The 25,454-nt window shown below is 49.7% G+C and overlaps 1 pseudogene across 1 annotated transcript; it reads left to right on the top strand.

Moving 5' to 3' along the window:
• Nucleotides 1-1,769: 1,769 nt before the first annotated feature.
• On the top strand, nt 1,770-11,388 carry LOC309807216 (RNA transcription, translation and transport factor protein-like; annotated as a pseudogene). Its single transcript has 4 exons — nt 1,770-1,904; nt 2,059-2,167; nt 10,261-10,360; nt 10,720-11,388. The product of its transcript is annotated as an RNA transcription, translation and transport factor protein-like (transcript).
• The last annotated feature ends 14,066 nt before the right edge of the window (nt 11,389-25,454 follow it).

The following is a 25,454-nucleotide window of genomic DNA, read 5'->3' as shown; positions in this document are numbered from 1 at the left end:
TATAAAAAATAACAATAATAACCAAATAATGATTCAAACCTTTTCTTTCCTATGCAGCAAGTTACCATTTAATTTTACACAGTTAGGCTCGCACCAGATGCTAGGTTTATATCCTAGCTGGTTCAGTCCAGAGAATGCGGCTTTAGCCCTCAGATGTCCTGGAATGTGCAGGTGTTTGAAATCCTCTACCCATCACCCTGCTGAAGTGAGCCTGCTGCCAGGTGTGGGGAATGCTATCAACACACAGGCTCCCCTCAGGGACCACTCCCAGACTGCACCACTCAGTTCCTGGCCCCCAGGAATTCTGTTTTAACGGACACAACTTTTAGAAACAACTTTTAAACTTTTCTGGTTAAAAGTCTGAAGAAGAACAGCTAAGACCACTCAGTGGTCATTCCTACCCATTCAGTGGCCTGAGCCATGGGGGTGCAGATCAGTCTCCGTGGGGAACTGCTAGGTGGGCACAGAGGGCACCTGCACACCTTCAGACCAGCCTTCGACCTCTGCAGGAGTTGCGGTAAATTCGGGAGCTGGAGCATTGCGTTTGCCCTGACTGTCATCCTTGGTCACAGCCTGCCTTTCACTCTCAGCCTCTTCAGCACTCGGTAGAAGTAGACAGGATGTGAATTCTTCTGGTTGCTCGCAAGAGATGATGTCAGTGTCCACCACCTGAGACCCACTGAGTGAGCCCTCTTTTAGTGTCTCAGAGCAGGATTGAAGTTGATCTGCAAAGAGAAGGGCCAAGTGGCCCTAGAGACCTGCGTGGATCATGAAATACAGAGACAGGCAGAAGAAAACACAGGTCATTTTCCATGTTTTCGTCTCTCCTAAAGCCCCAGGAATTCGACCTAGGGATCTTGAGTAACTGATAGCCATCCAAAATGGGGGTGGGTCACTGAGCCCAGTGGATGGTGGGGCCTCAAGTAAGTCATGCTGCTGAAATAATAATAATGATGATGGGGCTTCCCTGGTGGCGCAGTGGTTGAGAGTCCGCCTGCCAATGCGGGGGACACGGGTTCGTGCCCCGGTCCGGGAAGATCCCACATGCCACGGAGCAGCTGGGCCCGTGAGCCATGGCCGCTGAGCCTGCGCGTCCGGAGCCTGTGCTCCGCAACGGGAGAGGCCACAACAGTGAGAGGCCCGCATACCACACACACACACACAAAAGATGATGATCCCCAGTGCTGAGCTAAGTCTTTGCAGGAATTCTCTTGTCTTGCCCCACACTGTCCTAGAGGGCCCTGTTATCAGATGGGAAGCAGCAGAGAGGCAAAGAGACTTGCCTGAGTTAGTCGACTGCAGGCAGTGGGCCCAGAGGTGAACCAGGCCAACTTACCCACACCCCACAGTGAGCTGCCTCTCAGCCTGCAACTGCTGCCGTCCAGCCTTTCCAGGACTTTGTGGCCCGTCCTTGCCCATCAACTTTCCTAGCTCCAGGGGCCGGTCTTCGGCAAGCTGGCACATTTCTCCATCGTGCCAGCTCTCTCTCACCCTCTCTTAGCACCTCTGTCCACATGGCCCCTGGAGCTCTAGCTCTGCTGGCTCTGCTGTCACATGCCCGTGACCCAGCCCACCTCCAGCTCCACCCCATAGAGCACTGGGGCTGGGAGTCTGTGCTCCACCTCTCCCAGCCCCCAGCGGCTTCAGGGAGGCATTGCCAGAGGAGGTGCTGGTGGCAGCCGATTGGAAGGGGCTCCCATCCACGCCCACTGGGCAGGGGGTAGAAAGAGCTCTCCATCAGGCTTCTTTTAGTCCCCAGAGCCAGTCACATGGCTCTGTTCCCCTTTGAGGAAGCAGCCAGAGCACAGCAGCTTCCCCCTCTACACTCCCAGCCCCCGGGGCTGAGCGTCCCCTGGGGTGGCTGCTCCTCCAAGCTCCACAGCTTCCTGCTGTCCATACCCAGAGTGTGGGCTGGAGTCTGGGTTTCAGTGGGAGCGGAGCCCCCATTGTGCTCACTCAGTCCTGCCAGCACCTGGCATCTAACCCCTCGTATTGAATGGATGTTCCACCCAGTCTCAGCCTCAGCGCTCTCCTCAACTCTAAACTCCTTCCTCTTAGGGGGTCCGTCTTAATGGGCAAGCCGAGGAGTCAGGACCCTCCCTCAATTCTAGCTTGACCTCAGGCCCAACCACGTCGATCCACTGCCCTCCAGAGCAGCCACATCCCGGTGAGGTCCCAAATTCTGGGCCATGTTCTCCTCTTGGTGCTGATGGCGCACGCCAGCCCTCGCTCACCGCGGATCCACTGCCTCTGTCTCATCCTGCTGCCCAGTTGGATTCACTGAGCAGATTGACACAGGCTTCCCGGAAAGCAGTTCGCAGTTGGAGCAAGAATCTAAAAAAATGTTTATACCCTTTAAGTCAGTAATTCCCTTTTGGGGAATTTATACAAGTGAAGTGACCAGCTATGCAGATAGTGGTGCATAAAGATGTTCACTGAAGGGCTGTTTATAGTAAACATTAGGAATAATGTAAATGTTCAGCAATTGGAATATGGCTCAGTAAACTGTGTTATTCCTATGTAGTCAAATATGATGAGGCCATTTAAATGCTCTTCGTGGAGTTTTATAATGAGACAGGAGATAACTTGAAGTAACAGTGCACAGGAGAAAAACTGGAAGGGAACACACCAAAATGTTAGCAGTGGATGCTTCTGCTTTTGTGCATTTTTCTGCCCTTTGGACAAGAGGCAACTCCACCTAATGTCTTGCCCGTGTCTTTTGGGAAAGAGGGGCACACTGATCCAGCAAGGGTCTAGAGGTATGGATCCGATTCAAATCCTGGCACCACCCATTGGCCATGACCTTCAATTCACTAATTAAGTTCTCTGAACTCCAGTTTCCTCAGTCACCAGGTGATGGAGGCACCCAGTTCCCGGCGTTGTGAAAGAATCGCTAAAGGAATCCCCAGGCGTCCAGCAGGCCAGTAGGACTGAAACATGATAGCCATCCTGGACTCTGGCCACCTCCTGCCTTGCCACCTGTCTCCTTGCTGGTGGGACCTGCCATGGAGAGAGGAATGGCCCCGATTCAAGAGAGCCATTCAATCCCCATTTCCACAGGGGGACATGGAGGTCTGAGGTCTTAGTGATTTGCTCAGGACCACAGAGCTAGCCAGTGGAGGGGCAGACATGTGGGCTCGTGCGGACAGAGCAGAGAGAAGGAGCATGGAGAGCCAGGTGCCACAGTGGCTTGGCAGGGTCCTCAGACCAGAGCCACGCCGCTGTCCAGGGCAGGTTCTGACCGGTGGCCGAGTCAGGTTGTCCTGCCAGCTGGGGTAGCTGACTACCCCAGGTGTTCCCAGGGTTCTCTCCCACTCAGAGTTTCCACTTTATACTCAGTGGGCCCCATCAGCCCCCATCAGCTCCCAGGGCAGCCACACAATTTTCCATGTGATGCAGAAGAGGCATTTTCCTCTGGCTGGAGACTCAGCCTGCTTGACTTGGGGTTTTCCAGCAGACCCAGCTCGAATTGCAATGCCTGCCCCTGGGAATGCCTGTTCATTCAGAATGAAGAGGTGCCCAGGTGACATAATATATCATCAGACACCTGTCGAGCCTACTGGGGGCCAGGCCCAGTGCACACAGTGGAAAATGGCCACATCGCGTGAGGAGGCACTGCCTGTCTTTCAGCTATGCTTCCTTCTGCGGTGGCTTCATGCACAGTCTGACCCTTCCTGGAGAAGGCACGCATGTCCACCAGCAGCGCCACGTCGAAATTCCCAGCTTTTCCCTCCATAGCCCTAGGGAAAGCCCAGGAATGAAATGTCTTTAGCTGACAGGTCACGTGTTCATCCCTGAACCACCCCTGTAGACAGGGCTGGGATGTTCTGATGTGCCAGACTGGGCACGTGTCTCCCATGGGTCCAAGGACTGCATGTGGGAGGAGGGCTTGTTCCAAAATAAGGGGAAGCATCCCACCTACACCCTGACCTTGACCTTAGGAAGCAGGCTTGGTTCCCCTTTGAAGACCTGCACCAACCTCCAGGGAGCCCCATGCACACTTCCTACCCTCGTGGCCTCAGTTTTCTCGTCTGCTAAATGGCTCACCTCATCACACCATGCAAGGGAGAATGCGAGGCTCCAAGACAACCTGGCACACAGTAGGTGCTCATTAAACACTAATGCCGCCCTCCTGGGCTCAGTGCTCCGCACACACCTGCCAAAGAAGCAGGTCACAGCCACTGGGGCCATCAGGCTGCAACATGTTTCTCTAGAAGGTTTTATGTGAACTACACATCCAGGAATGAAGTCACTGATCAATAACCCACAGCAGTGACCCCTCAATTAACAAATACTTATCGGTCTTAGAGACAGAATTGTCATTTTGCAAGATAATTGAGCACCAATGACCAGAAGCATACTCTGCTTTGAATAAGGACCTGAAATATGACTGGCATCCGCAGCGGGGTACTACAGGCAGCCTCAGGGCCTGGGGTGATTTCTGCATCATTATCACAGGGACAGCCAGGCAGGAGCTGAGCCCTAGAGCCCACAGGATAAGGACGTGGGGCATAATGTGCTGTGTTGGGGCTTGACATATTTCTGGTCTCTGTCTCTGAGGATGTGAGTGGTGGGGGGGTGGGGCAGGGTGCCTTGGTTCTGAAGCTGAGGGGCGGAGGCCAGAGCAGACACCAGCAAGAGCAAAGTAGGTCTTTTAACAGGAGGAGAAACCGAGGCTTAGAGATGAAAAGGGCAAGAGCATACAGGTTCAAAAGAGGCTTCGTCTCAGCTAGAGGGAGCTTTCCATGAACATTCGTCAGATGTGTGTGTGTGTCGGGGGGAACTTCCAGACACAAGAGCAACAGGGGACCGGGCAGGGAAGAGAGAGGGGGGATTTTAAAAGGAAAGGTAAAAAAAATAATAAAAAATAAAAAATAAATAAAAAGGAAAGGTAGGGGATTTCCCTGGTGGCACAGTGGTTAAAACTCTGTGCTCCCAATACAGGGGGCCCGGGTTTGATCCCTGGTCAGGGAACTAGATCCCACATGCATGCTGCAACTAAGAGTTCATATGCCACAACTAAAGAGGCCACATGCCACAACTAAGGAGCCCATGAGCCACAACTAAGGAGACCACCTGCCACAACTAAAACCCGGCATTACCAAATAAATAAATAAATTTTTTTTTAAGAAAAGGAAAGGTAAAACTGACCAAATTTTAAAATATTAAGAAACAAGATCAAAAGGCAGGCATTTCCTTGAGGAAAAAGATTCACAGCAGATGCAAAAGGTAAGGGGAGTTATCATTAATATGCAAAAACTCATATGAGTCAATATGGGTTCAGTATGAGTGGAAAAGTCCAAATTCCCAAAAGAAAAGAGTGAAAGTCACACTCAGACAAGCACAGAAAGTCATGGAATGTGGAGAACCACAGTTTCGTCTCACCAGGAACTGTCAGAAGGCAAGCAAGACAAACAGGCATCTTCACGTGGAGATTAGCAGTCCTGGTTTAATAATAAGGCTCGGTGCAGACAGGCAAGCTGTGAGCAAGTCGGTTGGTCCAGCCTTTCAGGAAAGCAGCTTGGAAAAGCCTCACACTTATTCTTACTCGGATTCACTTTTGGGATCTACCCTGCGGAAAGCAAAGATTTAGACCTAGAGTGGTTTACCTTAGAGTTACTATAAATGCCAAAAGATTGGAAATGACAAAGTTCCAGGGGGAGGCCTGGGTAACCCTTCATTATCCTAGGCCAAAGGGTTTATGGTCACTTGTTACTGCAGCAAATGTGGACTGATACACTCCACACTGGATTCCTGGCACAAGAAAGCTTGGTGTATCCTGGAAGCTCAAGGAACAATTGTTAACAGAACAAATATAGGAATGATCTCAAAGAAAATACACCAGATATCAGCAGTGGTTATTTTTATTTGGGTGAATTCCTTTTTTCGTTTTTATGCCTTTCTGGCAGCCACAGCTGTCCCATAGCTGTACCATGCACCCACCTGCTTGGCCAACCCTGAACCAGCTGCTGAGTCAGAAGTTTATGCATTTGTAATTGTGTCAGATTTTGTCAAATCGCTCTCAGGAGAGGTTGTACCAATTTACACTCCCACCAGTGATGTAGACGTGCCCACAGAGCACATTAATTGACTTTTGCATGAGGAGAAACGCCATATCCCAGCAAGGCTTTAATTTCCATGTCTCCCATCATGCGTGAGCTCAGCCTCTGCCCATGGGTCCAGACCAGTTTTCTTTTCTTTGAGCTGTCCTCATAGGGGCTGACGTCTCCCTGCCCTGCCGACCCCCAGAACACCTTCGCTCAGCTTCTGAGTGGCTGGCTCTGTCTGCTCCGTCAGCCTTAGGGTCAGAAGTCACCTCCCCAGAGAGATGAGGTCCCTGAGGGGCCCACAGCCCTGCCTGAACTCATCCTTATCGAAGCACCTGCTTCTCTGTAACAGACACTCAGGTCCCAGCCCAGGGACCCTGCTCCCCTGGTGCTGGTACCTCCATCTTCCCAGCAGACCCTGAGCCAGTTGGAGATGAATCTGTGCTAACTGATCCATCTCACTCTTCTGAGCTCCCCACTGAGCAAGGCCTTTAGCCTCAAGACAGAGGCCTGTATGTGGCCATCAGGAGTGTGGCCTGGACTCAAGTCCAGCCCCTGGGCCACTGTAGGCCACACCTCCCTGAGGGAGAGATGCCTAGGCTGGGTGCCCTGCAATAAGTTCACCTCTTGGGCCTCAGTTTCCTATCTGCCAACCCCCAATGTCACCATAAATATGACAGAGCAGACATCTGCAGTGCTTATAGTAGGCAGCCTAGGCCAGAACATAGGAGGATTGGTCACTGCAGCTCTAGGCAGCTAAGGACCATGCCCCTGAGCTCTCCATCCTCCCCCAGATTATGCTGGGGCTGGGTCAGCGTCCACTGTCAGCCTGTGCCATGGTTGGGGTGAGGGGCTGCTGGATTGATCAATTAGTTCATGCCTGGTCCCTGCCAGCCAGACCCCCAACTCCGTGGTCCCCATGGCTGCCTGCAGCCCATGCCCGGCTCCGGCGGTAGAGGCCAGCGTCCCCCACACCACATGGACCGATGACTGTGGGTAGTGCTGACTGGAGTCCAGGGTGTTCTCAGGGTGGCACCTGGGGAGGGGCCAGCATGGTCCAGGGGTGCACAGGGACCGGCCATTCACAAAGCACCAGCACCAGCATTCACTCACGGGGTCCCAAGGTAGCCTGGCCCATTATCACACCCCCAAAGGAGGTGATCTCCGCAAGGGCAGGGACATCCATCAGGTCACTCAGCTGGGTCTCCATGAGGCTGCATCCTGCTCTCTTCAGAGTGACCCAACCCCCCTCAGTCCCTCCCTCCCTGCAGCCCAGGCAAGCCAGGGCGTGAACACCTGCTTTGAGAGCAACAGCTCGGGACTCCATTCACAGCAGCATTTTAATCCCACCTTTTCCAACAAGAATACAGCATAGGACTCAGCATTCCGGGAGCCCAGCAGGTCTCTCACACTCCACCCCCTGCCTGTTTCCCTCCACATGGAGGTGCCGGCTTCTGTGTCCTCAGACGCATTTTCTACACATGGACCCTTTCCCTCCTGGGTTTGCCCAAGTGGGGGTAGGCCAGGCAGACTGCTGCTTCACTTTCCTCAAAATTCTGGTCATTGGTTTGTCTATTTATAGTGTAAACACTTTCTACTGCAAAATGCAAAACAAACCCAGAAACGTGCATTAAACAGACTAAAGAATCACTACAAAGTACACACTCACGTGACACCGGCGGTGATGCCAGAACTCTGTCCTCCTGGGTCCTGACACCCCAGAGGTGGCCCCAACCCTGCTTTCACAGTAATCACAGCCTGGATGCTGTTTTGTTGTCTGTCATTTTGCTACCAAATGAACACCTGCAAACCTTACAGATGACTTTGCCAGGGCAAGGGCAAGGCAGGAGAAGCACCGGGTGAGCCTTTCCAACCTCAAAACCACAAGGGTCCAGGGAGCCTAGCTCGAGTCTGAACGCCCTGTCTGCCATGTCATGGAGCAGGGCCTCACACCCGGAAGTCCTGCTGCTGCTTCCACTGAGAGCGTCCCTAAGGCCTGTGGTCGGTGTGTAGGTGCCTGCAGCATGGAGGACCATGGCCCTATACTCCATCACTCAGGTGACACTGATGGGCTGTTTGGGGAAGGTTGCTCAGAACATCCTGGTGAGGGTTCCCACACTTCCCTTGGGCCTGTGCCAGCAGGGGAGCTGCTCTCATGGTGGGCAGCCCTGGGGGGCCGTCCCACTCCCCCCCGCCCTCCCCGGGGAACCTAGCCCAGCCAATGGGCAAGTGGACCTTGCTGTATTCATGCTCATTGAAGACCATCACTTCCAGTTCACCTTCCTCTGTTGATGGCCACGTGGCATTGTGTTGCATCATGTGCCATGTTTATCTTCCCAAGCCCTGTTGTGGGCATTTTGGTGACTCCACCCTTTTGCTTCTACAAAAACAGAATAACCTGTGGAAATGCAGCTCATGGGGTAAATGCCTAGACGTGGAGTCAGCTAGCCCCAGCACCCCTATCCACACCAAGGTCCCATCCAGGTCCCCAAACTCAGCTGAAACTAACAAAGCCTGTCGGCCTTGACTTTCACCAGCCCACCCTGCTGAAACGGGAGGCCACACCTCAACTCTTCAGGGTCTTCACATGGTCCTCCCACTGGCAGTGTGGAGGCCAGAGCCAGCCCTGTGAACTCTCTCACAGATGGGGCCTCTCTCCCGCACTCCCACCTCAGGAATCACCTCGCACCCACCTTTTCTAGTATTTAAGTATTTTCTTTGAGATAAGTGCTTGCATCCCCATAAACATCTGCTACTTTTTCTCTTTCTTTTTTTTTTTTTTTTTTGCGGTACGTGGGCCTCTCACTGTTGCGGCCTCTCCCTTTGCGGAGCACAGGCTCCGGACACGCAGGCTCAGCGGCCATGGCTCACGGGCCCAGCCGCTCCGCGGCATGTGGGATCTTCCCGGACCGGGGCACGAACCCGTGTCCCCTGCATCAGTGGGCGGACTCTCAACCACTGCGCCACCAGGGAAGCCCCTACTTTTTCTCTTATGTCTTGACTGAAGCAGTGTGCTATCAGAGAAAGTTCTGAGAAGGGGACTTCACCTATAACCCCAACACCCAACCTGACAGCCACCATGCTGCGCTGTGTCCCCTCTAGACTATTCATGGGCACACGTGTTTCAAAGTGTGTTCATTCATTCCTTCAGCAAACACTCACTAGGTCTTTCCTAGTGGGTCCAGGACCCAGCCCAGAACAGTCTAGCCACTGATGAGGTGCAAAGACCAGTTCCCACCTGATCCAAGCAGTGTCCATGCTCATCGCCGACTCTGCAGGTTCCCTGTGGAGGGGGGCTGGGAGGTGGATGGTTTCCCTGGGAGGACCGAGCCTGCAGCCTTGCACCCTCATCTTCTTCCACAAGAATTTAACACAAATGGCGCGAGGCCCTGCAGCCACAGGTGGAGGCAGCCAGGAGGCTCAGTGGTCTTGAGGGGGTGGTGGCACCCTTCTCCAGCCTCGGTTTCCCCACTTGCAAGGTGAGGATGGGCAGATGAGTGAATGAATGTGGTGGCCTCTGCTCAAAGGATTAGAGGGTGGAAAGAAGGGAAGGAGGGAGGGAGGGAGGGACACAGAGAAGGAGGGAAGGGAGAAGGGGGAAGGAAGGAGGGAGGGAAGGGAGGAAAGATGAATAGGCAAAAAACAGGATCACAATCTGTCAAGGATAAACTAGGAAGTGGCCCCCGTATGGTCAGCTGTGAAACCCTGGACAGGTTCACTGACCTCTCTGAGCTCTCCTTGTTGACCTGCAGGATGGAAACTATAATAATAGAGGGGAAGATAGCTCATCTTGGATTCCCAGCACCTGGAGCTCCCAGACCCGGCACTGTTCTGGCACTTTTCTTGGCTGTGCACTTTAAGAAGCACACCATGGTGCTCAGTGCCCAGTCATGGTCAGCTCGTGATATACACCCCACTGTGCTGGGCTCCTCAGGGTGGGGAAGTGCTGCTTCTATCTGACTTCACCCTAACCTCACTGCGGATCAGCAGTTCAGTCGCAGGGCCAATTATAAAACAGTGTTTATTTGTTATTTAGTTGAATAAATTAATCTACTCTGAGGTACTGTGTGTACCTCTGGAGATATTTTTTGAATGCATGCATGTTGTGCATGACAGAGAAAATCAACATCATCTGGTCCAGCCCCCAGCTGATACAGGAAGCCCCTCCCCAGGACCTGAGGGGTGACAGCCAGCCCTGTTGGCATCTCTCCAGGATGGGAGCACACGGCCTTCAAGATGCCCAGACTTACTGCAGACCTGATGTTCCTGTGTTGTAACTGCCCTGGGTCAGCCAAGCAGGGTCCCGAATCACAGTGCGAAATGAATGAGGACATGAATTTGACAGAAAGATGGAAATATGTGGAAACTGGGCAGAAACGTTTAAGAATGCCCTGGGTTGGGGGGCCAGAGTTGCAAGGACATGACCAACCCTCAGCCACCACATATCACACTGAGCAAGAAAGTCTTTTTTCAATTGAGACATCACTTATATACCATAAAATTCCCCTTTTAAAGTGTACAATTCAGTGGTTGTTAGCACATTCACAGACTTATGCAACCATCACCACTGATCCAGAATGTTCTCGTCACCCCCAAAGGATACCCCGCTCTCCCGACTGAAGCAGGGAGCACAATGGCCTTCAACTACCACCACCTACCTCTTCTACTGAAGAGATGAAACAAAATTTAGAAACGATGTTTGCATTGAAGACCAGAAAAGTAGACACTACAAGACTGAAGACAGAGGTAATCTAAGAAACATCCACAGCAGTGACCAGCCCAAGTTCTTTGAAAAGTATCTCAGAGATGTCAACTGTTCTTTCAAGATTCAAGATGGACAAGAAGCAATTTGACTGGCTTCTTGGTTTAGCTGTTAGTCTCGAATATGGAGATAATGCTGAAAAATACAAGGATTTGGTACCTGATAATGCAAAAAATGCTGACAATGCAACTAAAAATGCAGAGCCCATGATCAATTTGGATGTAAATAATCCTAATTTTAGGGCTGGTGTCATGGTCCAGGCTAACTTTCAGAGTCAGTTTATGGTGGTTACCTGACAGTGCTTCAGGCAATTAGCATTTTGGTCCAAGAGCCCTGACACAGGATGTAGCTGCTAGCACAAACCCAGCAGAAGAGGTCTTGCCTGTTGGTTTAGACAAGTATATTCTTGGTTTTGACGCAAGAGACGTGGTTCTTAATGAAGCTGGTCAAATCCTGCACTTGCTGCATATAGAAGAGCTCAGAGAGCTGCAGACGAAAATTCATGCAGCCAGAGTGGCTGTTCAGGTGACTACTGCTGATCCAAAGACAGACCACGGACTGGAGAAAGTTGGAAGATGAACATTTTAGAATTTTAGCTTCCCCCTTACCTAGTGCTCTCTGGCATATATTTGGAAATCAAATACCACATTTTCAATGGAAGAATCCCAGAAATTTTACTATGTTCTAGAGAGCTACCATCATTGCCTTTTCTTTAATAAAGTTGAGGAAAGTGGAAAACAAAAAACAGATCCTGTACCCATCAGGCAATCACTCACCACTCAGGGCCCCCCAGACCTTGACAACCATGAATCTACTTTCTGTCTCTGCCTATTCAGGACATTTTATATAAATAGAATCATACCATACATGACCTTTTGTGCCTGGCTTCCTGCACTCAGCATATTTTCCAGATTCATCCACATTGTAGCAGGTACTGGCACTTCACCCCTTTTATGGCTGATTAATATTCCATTGTTTGGATATACCACATTTTGTTTAATCCATCATCCAATGGCGTACGTTTGGGTTGTTTCTGTTTTTTGGCTATTACGAACATTCGTGTACATGTTTTTGTATATATCTAAGTGGAGTTGCTGGGTCGTAAGGTAATTCTGTGTTAACTGTTTGAGGAACCACCAAACTGTTCTCCACAGTGGCTGCACCATTTTACTTTCCCACCAGCAGTGTAAGGGCTCCAATTTCTCCACATCCTCACCAACACTTATTTTCCATTTTTTCTATTCTAACCATCCCAATGGGTGTGAGGTGGTATCTCACTGTGGTTTTGATTAACATTTGTGATGTTGAGCATACTTTCATGTGCTTACTGACCATTTGCATATCTTCTTGAGATAAATGTCTATGCAAGTCCTTTGACCATTTTTGAATCAGGTTGTTTGTCTTTTTGTGGTTGAGTTTTAGGAGGTCTCTACATATTCTGGACACTAGACCCTTGTCAGATCTGTGAATTGTCAATATTTTCTCCCATTCTGTGGGTGGTCTTTTCACTCCCTTAATAGTGTCCTTTGATTCCAAAAGTGTTTAATTTTGATGAAGTGTATCTGTGTTTCCCTTGGTTGCCTGTGCCCAACAAAATCTTTGACTAAATTCTCCACATTCCTCAAACAAAGTCCTGTGCCCTCTCCCTGCTCAGTCTCCTGGACAGCAGGTCCATTCTCAGACCCTGGTGCGCTGCGCCCCCTGGTGGCACCTGGCCATTCAGGACACGTGGGCGATCCAGGCAGCAAGGCACAATCAGGCTCTGAGAGCATCAACGTTAGATGTGACAAAGCAACATCTGTGCTCAAGGCTACTTTCTTCCTCTGGGAAGAGAGAAAGAGGAAAACATTGCCGCTTCCCAGTCCCAGACACAGCTGACCACTGGCCATCTCTCTTTGTATCCTGCCCACTATACTGTGAGGTGAAGATTCCCATCCCCACTCTACAGAGGAGGAAGCTGAGGTTTAGGGAAGTGCAGTAAGTGCCCAAGGTCCAGAGTTACTGATGGAGCTTCAGGGACGAGCTGACTCTTTCATTTATTCTTTCAACAAACATTTGTGAGGATGCATCCCCACAAAGACCCCAGCCGAGCCCTGGCCAACTCAGTCAGGGACAGACTTAACAGGATTAATGCCATAGGGAACTTCAGGCCAGGACCCCGAGGATTCTGGCCCGGGGTCTGGGGTCAGCGTTTGCTGGGGAGCATGGGAGAGGGGATGTCATTGTTCCGGGGCTGGCAGCCCAGAGCTGAATGCTGACTGAAGAAATCCTGGGAGGGAGATGTCAGAGGCCTCATTGGTCCTGCTCCTGCTGTGAGTGGAACCCATTGCCCACGGAGCTCCCGAATCCCCCAAGAGCCGGCCAGGTGGACCCCATCACCCGACAGAAAAGTCAAGAAAAAGTGCAAAGTGCAGGATGGTGAGAACGCGGCCCTGCCCTCATCTATGTGTATGGACAAAGAACCTTGGTCTGTGTCTGCTTCACTCCTTCCCAGCAAGACATTCCAGAAGGAAACCCAAGATCCAAAGGCAGTGGATTCTTGGGTGTGGGGACACTGAGCAGGTGGAGGCAGGCATGAGAGGAGGCCTTCTTAAAGTGCCTGAGTCACCTGAATATGACTTTTCAAAAAATAAATTAAAAATAAAAAAGAATGATCAAAATGTCCTAGAATTGATTGAGGTGGTGGACACACAACTCTGAATATACTAAAACCACTTTTAGTGGATAAAATGTATGGGGTGTGGATTCTTTCCCGAGCACGCTGTTAAAAAAGGGGAAATGTTCTGTGGCCCTGAATGTTCTCCGTGAAATGGTGGGAAGGACGGCATGAGTAGCGGGCTTCCACTGGCACAGACGGGCTGGGACACCTCCACACACAGATTTGCAGGCTCAGGACCCCCAAAGGGTGGCTGAAACACAGATTCCTGGCTCTCTCCCAGACCATCCAACTCAGCAAATCTGGAACAGGGGCCTAAGAATCTGCATTTCTGAAGTTTCCTGATGATGCTGGGCTGGTCCTGGGATCCACTTTGAGAATTGTTGGCCCAGACAACCTCTGGTAGCACTGGGTACATCTGGGGGCAGGTGTGAGAGGGAGAGGTTTCACCACACACCGATTTGAATTTCATACTGCGGGATTAGGCTACTTAACAAAAAATACATAAATAAGATTTAAACTTAAACAATGGTTAGAACTTACCAGAGTTAGATGTGTGTTGGGCTTCTCTGGTGGTGAGGTGGTTGAATCCACCTGCCAGTGCTGGGGACACAGGTTTGAGCCCTGGTCCAGGAAGATCCCACATGTCGCGGAGCAACTGAGCCCATGCGCCACAACTACTGAGCCTGCGCTCTAGGGCCCGCAAGCCACAACTACTGAGCCTGCGTGCCACAACTCTGAGGCCCCTGCGCCTTGAGCCCGTACTCCGAAACAAAGAGAAGCCATCGCAATGAGAAGCTCGCGCACCGCAACAAAGAGTAGCCCCCGCTCGCCACAACTAGAGAAAGCCCATGGGCAGCAACGGAAACCCAACACAGCCAAAAATAAAATAAACAAATTTATCAAAAAAAAAAAACCCATTCTAACCTTAAAAGAAAAAAAAGAATTAGGTGTGTGTAGCAGAGATGGCTAAGTGCACTCCACTATCTTTTCTCTTCCTCTATCACAGAAACTTTAGTTGGGAACATGGATGGATACCTGGAACAGAAAGTACATCTCCCTGGTTCCCTTCCATCTAGGTATAGCCATGTGGCTAAGTTCTGACCATAGATGTGAGTGGAAGTATCCAGAAACTTCTAAGAAGTGTCTTAGAGAGTTCTCTGGTGGCCCAGTGGTTAGGCCTCGGCATTTTCATTGCCATGGCCCTGGGTTCAGTCCCTGGTCAGGGAACTAAGATCCCGCAAGATGCACAGCGTGGCCAAAAAAAAAAAGGAAGTGTCTTAGAGTGTAGGATGCACACTTCTTTCTCTCTTCCTCCTTCCTGCTGGATAGATGCAAGCATGATGGCTGGAATTCAAGCAGCTATTTGGGCCACAAGGTGGAGACTACGTATTGAGAACAGCAGAACAGGAAGTTAGGAGGAAACTGGGTTTCTGACAGCATGGAACTGCCACACCAGGCTCATCCTGCTTGCCTTGGGACATCCTCTACATGATAAGAAAGAACATCTTTCTTGCTTAAGCAACTGGTATGTTGGGGTTTGTGTTACTCATAGTCACACTTGTCCCGAGTGACACAGCATATAAAATAACAGGCACAGCATCTGGCCCATCACAAGCATTCCAGCTCAGGATCCTACCCAGTCACACATGTATGACGGGAGTGGAGTAGAAATGAACCCAGGCCTGTGAGCCTGGGAGGGAAGCTGACACAAAGAAGGCCACAAAATTCCACTGCCCCACCCCAGCCCTGGCCCAGCCATTGGTCGTTGGTCCTTGGTCTCTGAAGGCCAACACCTAACAAAATGACACGTGTTAAGCCACACATTTTTCTGACTGTACGTTTTGCCAATTCAATTAGATTTTCCTCTTGTTGATATTGGAGTCTTCATTTCCTGACCATCTGCTGTTTGGGTAGCAGGAAAGTCCTCTGAGTGCTAGAGGAGAAGCCCAGACTGAATGTGCTCCACGGACGTCCCAGGAGCAGGAGGGCTGATGGCGATGTTCCCGGGGAGGTCCCGACAGCCGCGCCACACAGAGGGAAGCTCAGGCGCTGCCAGCCCCCGGTCTGAGCCTGCGTCCAGAGTTCTTTCCACTTCAGATGCTCATAATATTATTCAGTTTAAGAAGGAAGGAAATTCTGATACATGATGCGGCATGGTTGAACCTTGAGGATATTATGCTAAGTGAAATAAGCCAGTCACAAAAAGGACAGATACTGTATGATTCCATGTGTATGAAGCATCTACAGTCATCAAATTATAAAAACAAAAAGTAGAATGTGGGGTGCCAGGGCCTGGGGGAAAGGGAATGGAGAGTTAGTGTTTAATGGGGACAGTTTCTGTTTGGAATGATGAAAAAGGTCTAGAGATCTTTTGTACAGCAATGTGAATACACTTAACGCTACTGAACTGCACACTTAAAAATGATTAAGTGGTAAAAAAAAAAAGATTACCTACCTGTATCTATATTGATAGATCTCTTGTAACTCATTGGTCACAGAACTTCTTGGAGAGTATCTCTGTGACGGTGTCAATCTGTGTCCAGTCAGAGGGTAGGGACCACACAGTGACCTGAACAGGATGTCTAATAGGCCCAGTTAGTAAGCACTGATGAGACATAAAAGAAAGCTCCAGGGAACCCAGGGCTGAGGGAGGGCACTGGCGGAGGCCAGCTTGGAAGGAGCTAGGCCTCAATGGAGAAGGCGTGCCTGAGCCCACTAGATGTCGGGGAAATCTGCTGGTTTGTGTGGGCCAGGCTGGTCTGCAGCCACCATGGCGGAGGTGCTGTGCCTGGTGGCCAGGTACATAGTAAGCTCAGGGCATCAGGATGCAGGTGGGGGCTGAGAGCGGGAAAGCTGAGTCTAGAGGCCTTGGAAAGGTAATCACCAGGGTGGGGCTGCAATGTCACAGGGGAATGTCATTTGGGGTGCATGGCTGGGCACCAAATGTCCTGACCCCCACACCTCAGACCCCCAGGCATCAGAGCCTCCTCTCCCTTCCACTCCTCCAGTGAACTAAACTGGGGGAGCCTGACATTTTGCTCACCAGGAAGGAGAAATGTCCAAGGGTATTTGCTCAGAGGCGATGAACTGGTATACTGACCTTGGGAGAATAAGAGGCCTCCAGTCCAGGATGCCAAAAGAAATAATTGGTAAAATAATTTAAAATTATTCTTTTATCTGAATTTATCTGAATAAAATCTGATAAATTGGGCTACATGAAATTGAAAACTTCTGCTTATCGAGGAATGGGCTGCTGATACACAGACAGCACTGGTGAATCTGAGAAATATTTTGTGAGTGAAAGAAGCCAGACGTATAATAACTGAATCCATTTATTTGTGGTTTCAGAACAGGCCAAGCGAAGTACAACAGTGGTGGCCTCTGTAGTGGGGGGAGAGGGCTTGACTGCACAGGGGCCAGAGGCAACTTTCTCGGGGACAGCAATGTTCTAAGACTTGATATTCGCGATGGTCCATCTAAACAGTTCTCAAAACACATCAGTCTGGACCTCCCAGATGAGTGCTTTCTTGGTGTATATGAGTTATAATTCACTGCTAACATCTAAAGCATATCTCACCCTGTCTAGCCCTGGCTGGGGAGGTAGCTCTAACACGGGCTCTCCCTGCAAAGTTCAGAGAAGTAAGACCAAGGCCTGAGGCCGCACGGCCAGAGGGCAGAGGACAGCCTTGAGACGAGTGCGTCCCTCGGGTTCCCTCTGCCCTCCCCAGCCCACACCCTGGTGACTAACTTCTGCATCCAGGGGCTACCCGCACACCTCTGGCCACCCCAGCTGACACAGGGCGTTCCCTAGGGAGTGTGTGATGGACAGTGCACTCGGTGGGTGGTGGGCTGGGAGCAGAGGCCACCTTTGGTGGGGGGCGGGCGGGGGTCCCTCGGTATCACGGGGGGGCTATGGGCATCATGGAGGCCTTGGACATCATGAAGGTCATGAACATCATACAAGCCATGAGCATCACTGGGGACATGTACATCAGAGGGGGTCATGGGCATAATGGGGACCATGGGCACCATGGGGCCTGTGGGGGTCATGGACATCATAGGAGCCATAGGCATTTGGGACCATGGACATCATGTGGGCCATAGATATTATGGGAGCTATGGGCACCAAGGGGGCCAAGGACATCATGGGGGTGTCATGGACATAATGGGAGAACATGGGCATCACAGGGGCTGTGGGCATCATGGAGGAAACGGACATCATAGGGGGATATGAGCATCATGGGGGCCATCAGCCTCTGGGGCCAGTGAGGTGGGAGATGTCCCCAGCCTTAGGCTGGGCTCTCACTTTGGCCTGAGTGGGTAGTGCCCAGGAGCCCAGGGTTATCCCCGTCCCATCCCTGGGGACGCAGAACCAGGACCCTGGTACCCTCTGAAGCATTCCTGATCCTACCTGGCCTGCACCCTCTCCTGCATCCACTCCTGGGGAAGCTTAGGGAATGCTGGGAAGCTGTCATCTGAGAGGGGACAGTGATGCCAATAGACGTGCCTTTGACTAGGGATCAAAAAGACCAGCAACACTTTTTAAGTTGTTTCTTTTAACGCTTTTGTCTGGTTATAAAATAATGTAGGAAGTATACACACAGAACTGTAACTGACAGAGGCAAGTCCTCTTAAAAAAGGGCATTTTTGTTATGCCCTTTTTGTTATGGATGAAGAAAGCAGCCAGCGGGCTTACAAGGTGCCACATGCCCACTGGAGAAATCTTGGTAAGTCAGCAAAGGTGATTAGGGGGAAGACCTCATCCTACCACCCAGGGAAAACCATGGTTAACATTTCAGTGGATTTTTTCTAAGGAAGTGTGTTTGTATCATTGAAATCATTTAATTTTGCAACCTCTCCCCCTAACAGTACAGTGTCAGCCATAAGAAGCTGCACTGTAAGCATCTCTTGTAATGGTTACATGATATTCTATCATGGAGGGGCCACAAATTATCCTTTCCCTGGTGTACATTTAAGTTGCCTACAATTTTTCATTACTTCATATAATGCTATGGTGAATTATTCATAATGCTTTTATCATATTAAACAATATCTCTTTGGAATAGATTCCCAGCAGCAAAATTACTTGGGTCAGAGGATATAAATAGTCTAATATATTTGATATATTTTGATATATATTGCCAAATTGTTGTGTGGAAGAGTCAGTCACTGTGTTTGCAGATGCTTCTCGTGTAGCAACTGTGGAAATTTGTGTACATTCAGGGTTTGTTGTTCACTGTGAATCATGGTTTCAACATATAGGTCTTTAGCTCTGAGGCTATTTTTTTAAAATATGTGGTAGCCATTTATATTCCTTTTGATTCACTAGCAGAGACAATGCTCAGAGTTTATCAAATTATTTTCTTGGCCCCATACATCTGGGTGTGATCACATGACTAATTCTCATGTGTGAGAGGAAGTGACCTGCTACTAGACTGAAATATGCTGGGTCCCTGGACACCACTTGGTTGAAAAGCAGGAGAGCCCCCTTACCCACATCAGGTGTGTGAGAGTGAGAAATAAACCACTCTGTATTAGTCACCAAGATGCTGGGGTTTATCTGATACCACAGCAGTTTGGCCTCTCGACCAAAATACTCACACTATTAGTTATCTATCACTTTAAAACAAATAAGTGGCTTTAAAAAATAATCATTTAGTGTCTCTAATAGTTTCTGTGGGTCAAAAATTCAGAAGTGTCTCTGCACAGTGGCTCTGGCTCAGGGCCTCTTATGAAGCTGCAGTCAGATGTCAACTGGGGCTATAGTCTCACCTGAAGATTTGAGTGGAGCTGGGGATGCACTTCCAAGGTGATTCACTCCCTCATGGCCAGCTGGTACCGGTGGCCATTGCTTGGAGGCTTCAGCTCCTCCCCACACTGGGCTCTCCTCAGTGCTGCTTGAGCATCCTCACAATATGGCAGCTGGCTCCCACAGAGAGAGTGATCCAGGAGAGAAAGGCAGAAGCCACAGTGCCCTCTATGACCAAGCCACAGAAGTCACACACCATCACCTCTGCTGTAATTTATTGGCCATATACACTAGCTCTGATTTACTGTAAGAAGAGACTACAGAAGGGTGTGAAAATGAAAGCAAGGATTATTGTGGCCATCTTTTCTCTTTTTTTAAATTTTTGGCTGCATTGGGTCTTCATTTTTGCACGCTGGCTTTCTCTAGTTGCGGGGAGAGGCGGCTACTCTTCGTTGCAGTGCACGGGCTTCTCATTATGGGGGCTTCTCTTATTGTGGAGCACAGGCTCTAGGAGTGCGGGTTTCAGTAGTTGTGGCTCATAAGCTCTAGAGTGCAGGCTCAGTAGTTGTGGCACACGGGCTTAGCTGCTCTGCATCATGTGGGATCTTCCTGGACCAGGGCTCGAACACATGTCCCCTGCATTGGCAGGCAGATTCTTAACCACTGTGCTACAAGAGAAGTCCCTTGTGCTCATCTTGAGGCCAGTTATCTCACTCCCTAAATCTGCTTTAGAAATTTATTCTTTAAAAAAGTCATGCGGGGGCTTCCCTGGTGGCGCAGTGGTTGAGAGTCCGCCTGCCAATGCAGGGGACACGGGTTCGTGCCCCAGTCCGGGAAGATCCCACATGCCTCAGAGCAGCTGGGCCCATGAGCCATGGCCGCTGAGCCTGCACGTCTGGAGCCTGTGCTCCGCAATGGGAGAGGCCACAACAGTGAGAGGCCCGCGTACCGCAAAAAAAAAAAAAAAAAAAGTCATGCGTATGTGCAAAGATTTAGGTACCAGGAGAGGATAATCATTGCAGTATTGCTTTTAGAAGCAGAAGAAAAAGGTGGGGGGACATAAATTCCATAAAGTGGAATAAGGCATAATATGACATTAAAATAGAATTGTATGCAGTCATATGTTGCAGAAGAATTTTTATGACACGGAAAGTTGTGTTTGTAACATAATTAAGCGACAAAATAACATAAGTAGAATGATTCTGTTGTGTAAAGAACATGTCTTTATAAAAAAGCATAGAAAAGGTAAGAAAGGCTATACGTCTGGGGTAATTTGGATTATAAATGGGCATGTATCCACACACCTCCCCTTCAAATGTGAGTGGAGGACACTTTCCCACCATGTTGATCTTGGGCTTGGCCAAACGGCTTTCTCTGGCAGCAGCATCAGTAGCTGATTCCAATCCTAAACCTTCAGAGGACTTGCATGCTCTTCTTGCCAATCTGGGAGCTCCGGGCCCCCAACAGGAGAGGAGCATGCCGAGGAGCGTGTCCCAGGAGAATGGGAGACAGGCAGAGCACACCTGGGCCACACCTGAAGCTGAGGCTGAGCCCCATCCAACCCACAGGTGCAAGAGCAAGACGTACACCCTCACCCTCCTACACCTCCTAGTATTCACGGTGGCTGTGACTGATGATACAACATCAAACTAGGAAAAGCTGTTATTCCTGCGTGATAGAATCATTTTCTTTTTTTTCTCTTACCTTCATTTTCTAAATTTTCTGAAATGAACATATTATTAGATTATATTAACAATTATATATTTTATTCAATATATAATACATTTTATTATTTAATTATATTATTTATATAAATTGTATTGTTTATTTAAATGTTTTTATTACTTTATATAAAGAATGTGTGCATGTGTGTGTATGTGTAAAACAAGGTTTGGGGAAGTTTAAAAAGAAAACCTTGCCCTTAAGGCCACCCTGTCTCTCTGTTCCCTGCCTCCTACGAATGCACGGTAACTAGTGATAATCACAATGCACATTGTGAAATCCTGTCTTTTCTCTGAAGTTACATCGTAAACACTCTTTTTGTTACTATATGTCCTTCATGAGTAACATTTACAATGATGACAGAATATCCCACCAAGTGAACATAACAGCATTCTCATGTGTTTTACCTGCTGGAAATTTAAGTTACAGGCATAACTTGTTTTACAGTGCTTTGCTTTATTGCACTTTGTAGATACTGCATTTTTCACAAATTGAAGGTTTGTGGCAACCCTGCATCAGATGATAGTTAGCATTTTTTAGCAACAAAGTATTTTAAAATTAAGGTATGCACATTGTTTTTGTAGACATAATGCTATTGCACACTTAATAGACTACAGTATAGTATAAACATAGCTTTAATTTGCTCTGGGAAACCAAAAAATTTGTGCGACTCACCCATTGAGATGTTCATTTTATTGCAGTGGACTGGAACCAAAGCTGCACTATCTCCAAGGAAGTCTGTATTTCAGAATTGTCATTTAGTGAATGTGTGACCATGAATATACTCATGCATGTGCATTGTGTTTTTCCCTTTGCTTCCCAAATATAAAATCACAGACTTGAGACACACAGGAGGGGATGAATATTTTACTCCCTCTTGATATGTATTTAAAAGTTTGCCTTCCAGAAGAAATCAGCCAATGTACCTCTCCACCAGCTGTACTTACAGGTGTGCCGGCCTGCAGAAGACACCACAGATCACTCACTGCATGTCCCTCAGGAAATGAGACCTGATTTGATTCTAGAGTGTGGGGGGCAATTTGCCCATCCCACCCTGTATCTATAGGTAGCTAATGAGATGTAAGCAGAATTACTGAGTGAGTCATCTGAAAAGCTCCTTAAGAGGGGATAACTGGAAATGAGCCCTTTTTGCCCCCATGCCTGCTTTTTGCTGTAATGGTTGGATCTCCAGCAGCCATCTTGGGCCATGAGGTTATTTTGAGGATGGAAGCTCCACACTATGCAAGGCAGAAAAGAAAGATCCCCCCCCACTCCCTCCTGCTGAGCTGACATTGCACTGTTACATATCCCAGCTACTCTGTGGGTTTTGTGAAACTGTGTGTGAAGTCTCTATCTCATTGTATTATATGCAGGCAAGACTGAACTCTCCTACAGATGTCTGGAGTAAGCTATGGTGTAGTTTTTTGGGGGGCACATAATAAGCACGTTACAGCAGAAAAAAAATAATAATACTGTGGAGGAGCCATGCCAGCCTTAGATTTCCTGTCTCCAGGCTTGTTTCAATGTGAGAGTAAAATAAATCCAGTATTAGTTAAGTCTTTGAATTTTAGACCTCTATTACTAGTAACTGAGCTACTTCTTAACCTCTCCAGAACATTACTAGCATTGGCTTTAGCACATTACATTTTTAAAAATTATGTATAGGTGTCAAATAAGACTTAATTGTTGCTTAATTGTGCATTTTTGGAGGAACATTACAGGCAGAAGGAGTAGCACAAGCAAAGCTGTGCAAATTGGGAATGACAGCCGTTTTCAAAAACACAACAGTCACTTCCTGGGGCATGACACCGTCTGCTTTCATCTTACTGAGAGGGTGTCAGGTAAGACATAGATGCACGTCCCTCCCGTCATGGAGAACCATTCAGGCAGAGCATCCCTATGGAAACTCAACCTGTGTTTTCATGTCTCCAGTCTCTCTCTCCTCTCTTGCCCCCTCTCCCCCTTTTTCCCTCTCTCTCTAACAGTTTTCGCAGGAGAGGGATCAGCGAGTCCCCTGCCCAGGACAGGGTGAGTAACTCACATAAAAAGGGACAGGTTGCACAGCTTGGAGAAAGAGCTGGAAAACTGACACCCTCAGAGCAGGAGAGCCCAGCCCTGCTGGCACTCTGTGAAAGGCTATTTCTCTCCTCCCTGCATTCAGACGGAGACACACCATCCAGCCCAATAAATGCCCCTTTGTGCTGGATGGGTTTCCATCAACTTATGTCTTTAATGAGAGCTGGTTGTACTCTGCCCAGCCTCTGCCCAGCAACAGGCCTGCCAGCCTGGACACCATAAGAACCAGCAACAGGAGATGGACGTTGTGGGGAGACACCCCGGAGTTTTTAGCATCTGAACAGTGCAGACAATATCCACGGGCTAGATGGGCAGCTGGCCCCATGGAGAGGCCAGTGGGTCACATGCAGGGTCTGGCTCTTGGATCTGCCTTGAATATTCAGCTGGAGGCCCCAGTGGTCTGGTAGTTCGGCCCCCAAGCAGTGGTGGCCCCAGAACCAGCCCCTGAGGTCAGCCAGCTCCCATCCCACTCCATGTCAGACCAGGAGGACACACCTGCCTCCTACCTGCTCCTGAAGGGACAAGGGTCCTTTCCTTGGGCAAGCCAATTCACCCCTCAAACCTCCACACCCTCTCCCTTAGATGGGAGGTAGCAGTTGTGGAATTGAAATGGAATGTCTCAGCTTCCAGATTCTTCTGATCAGCCTTAGCTGAAAGCAAGGAAAGAAGCAGGGGTTAGCCAAGCAAACAGGATTCAAGAGAAACTTGGAAGAGGAGGCTGTGGGGACCAACATTTTCAGACCGAGAAGCACAGCCCAGGCATTACAGCAGGCAAGCAGCGGCCAGAGGGTAAAGGGCAAGTTAAAGTGAAACCATCTTGCTCCCTCACCTCGTTGCCCTACAGTTGTTCTTAGCAAACAAGGCCCTCTGGGAACCCCTGCTTTTTGACAACATAGGCTTTACCAGGATGAAGACAGCCTTGCTATCTGTTGGACCAAATCTGCTCATTAGCTGGGAGAAATGACCGATGACAGGACATCACCTGGTCATCGGGAACCCAGCCAGCATGAAAACTGTGTCGGCTGACCCTGGAACCTATACAGGATCCCTCTTTAGGACTCTTTTCTTCACGGATTTATGCAAGTAAAATAACTAAAAATGGTGCCTTTGCAGTATAGTCATTTCTAACATGCTACACTGAGGAGTCAAGTTTTCCATAGCAGAAGACACATGTCCCGTGCTGAGGGGCAATTAGTGAGTGCATCTGTGCAAAGGTGCCAGGACCATGGCAGGTACTCAGAAGTGGGGTCTTTTCCCCTCTGCACCCCTCAGTCAAATCCACTTGACTCAAATTCCAACCTTGGGGCTCAGAGTGGGGTCCCCAAAGCAGCCACACCAGCCTCCCTGGGACCTGGGTAGAAATGCAGGGGGTGGGCAGCAAGTAATGTCCCTCAGCAGTTCTGATGCTGGCCTAACCAGGATCAGAACAAGGATACCCCTTTGGATGGCACTGCATCATGATGTTCGGCAGGCAGAGGGGCCAACCACTGTCCCCTCCCCACCTCAGAGCAGGAGAGACCTACACCTGGGCTCAAAGCCCCCACCCTGTTGTGGCTCCTAGGGCATTTGCAGGGGTCTCCCTAAGGAAAGTGAAGCCATGGGTCAGCCTGAGATCTGAGGTGGGCCATGCATCTCCAGGGTAGAGAGGAAAGGGCCTGAGATGGCTGAGTGCTCCTGCAGGACTTACCCCAGCCTCGCGGTAGCTCCCAACACCCATCTTGGGTAGGTGGGGTGGACTCAGGAGACCTGGGTTCAAATCTCAGCTCTTAGAGCCTTAGTTTCCCCACATGCAGAATGGGTTCATAGTGAGAGTGCACACCAAAGCCCCATATCAGGGTCCCTTAGCAACGCCTGCTAGTTCTATCCTTGGCTTCTCAGTGGCAGTGTCTCCACTTGTCCACAACCTGTGGGAAGCTGTGGGTGCTAAAGGAGACAGCCCCCAGCCTGAGCCTCCAGAGCCTCAGTGGGGGTGGGGGTCATGGAAGGTGGTGGGAAAGACCTGGGGATGCAGAAGGCATGTCCTCAGGGGCATCTGGAGGTTTCCTGGAGGAGGCAGCCCCCAGACTTGGATAATGAGGAGACTGACTCTGGGCCGGGAAAGGCAGGAAGGTGGGGGACTTCGGGCTGGGTATGTGCGGGCCCCACCAGTCCCTCAGCAACTTTTCTCTGAGCACCTGTGTGGAGCTTTCAGACCCAGTTTACTATGGAGGAGCCATCGCCTGTCCACAGGACCTCCTCAGGGCCTGAGTTTGGGCCTTCTGCCCAGCTGGCTCCCTGGACAGGCCAAGGCTAACAATCAACCTTCGGGAAAGGAAGGGGGGTACTTAGACTAGACCTGACCTGCCAGCAGACACCTCTTTGCCAAACCACAAGCCACCTACCCCAGCAGAGCTCCAGACACCTGTCCTCACTCCCACGCTCACCTGTGGCCCAGTGGCT

Source organism: Mesoplodon mirus, assembly GCF_964341445.2.
Source record: "Mesoplodon mirus genome assembly, chromosome: 1".
NCBI lineage: Eukaryota > Metazoa > Chordata > Mammalia > Artiodactyla > Ziphiidae > Mesoplodon > Mesoplodon mirus.
The sequence above is the reverse complement of the archived record's forward strand: the minus strand, read 5'-3'. Positions and strand labels throughout refer to the sequence as shown.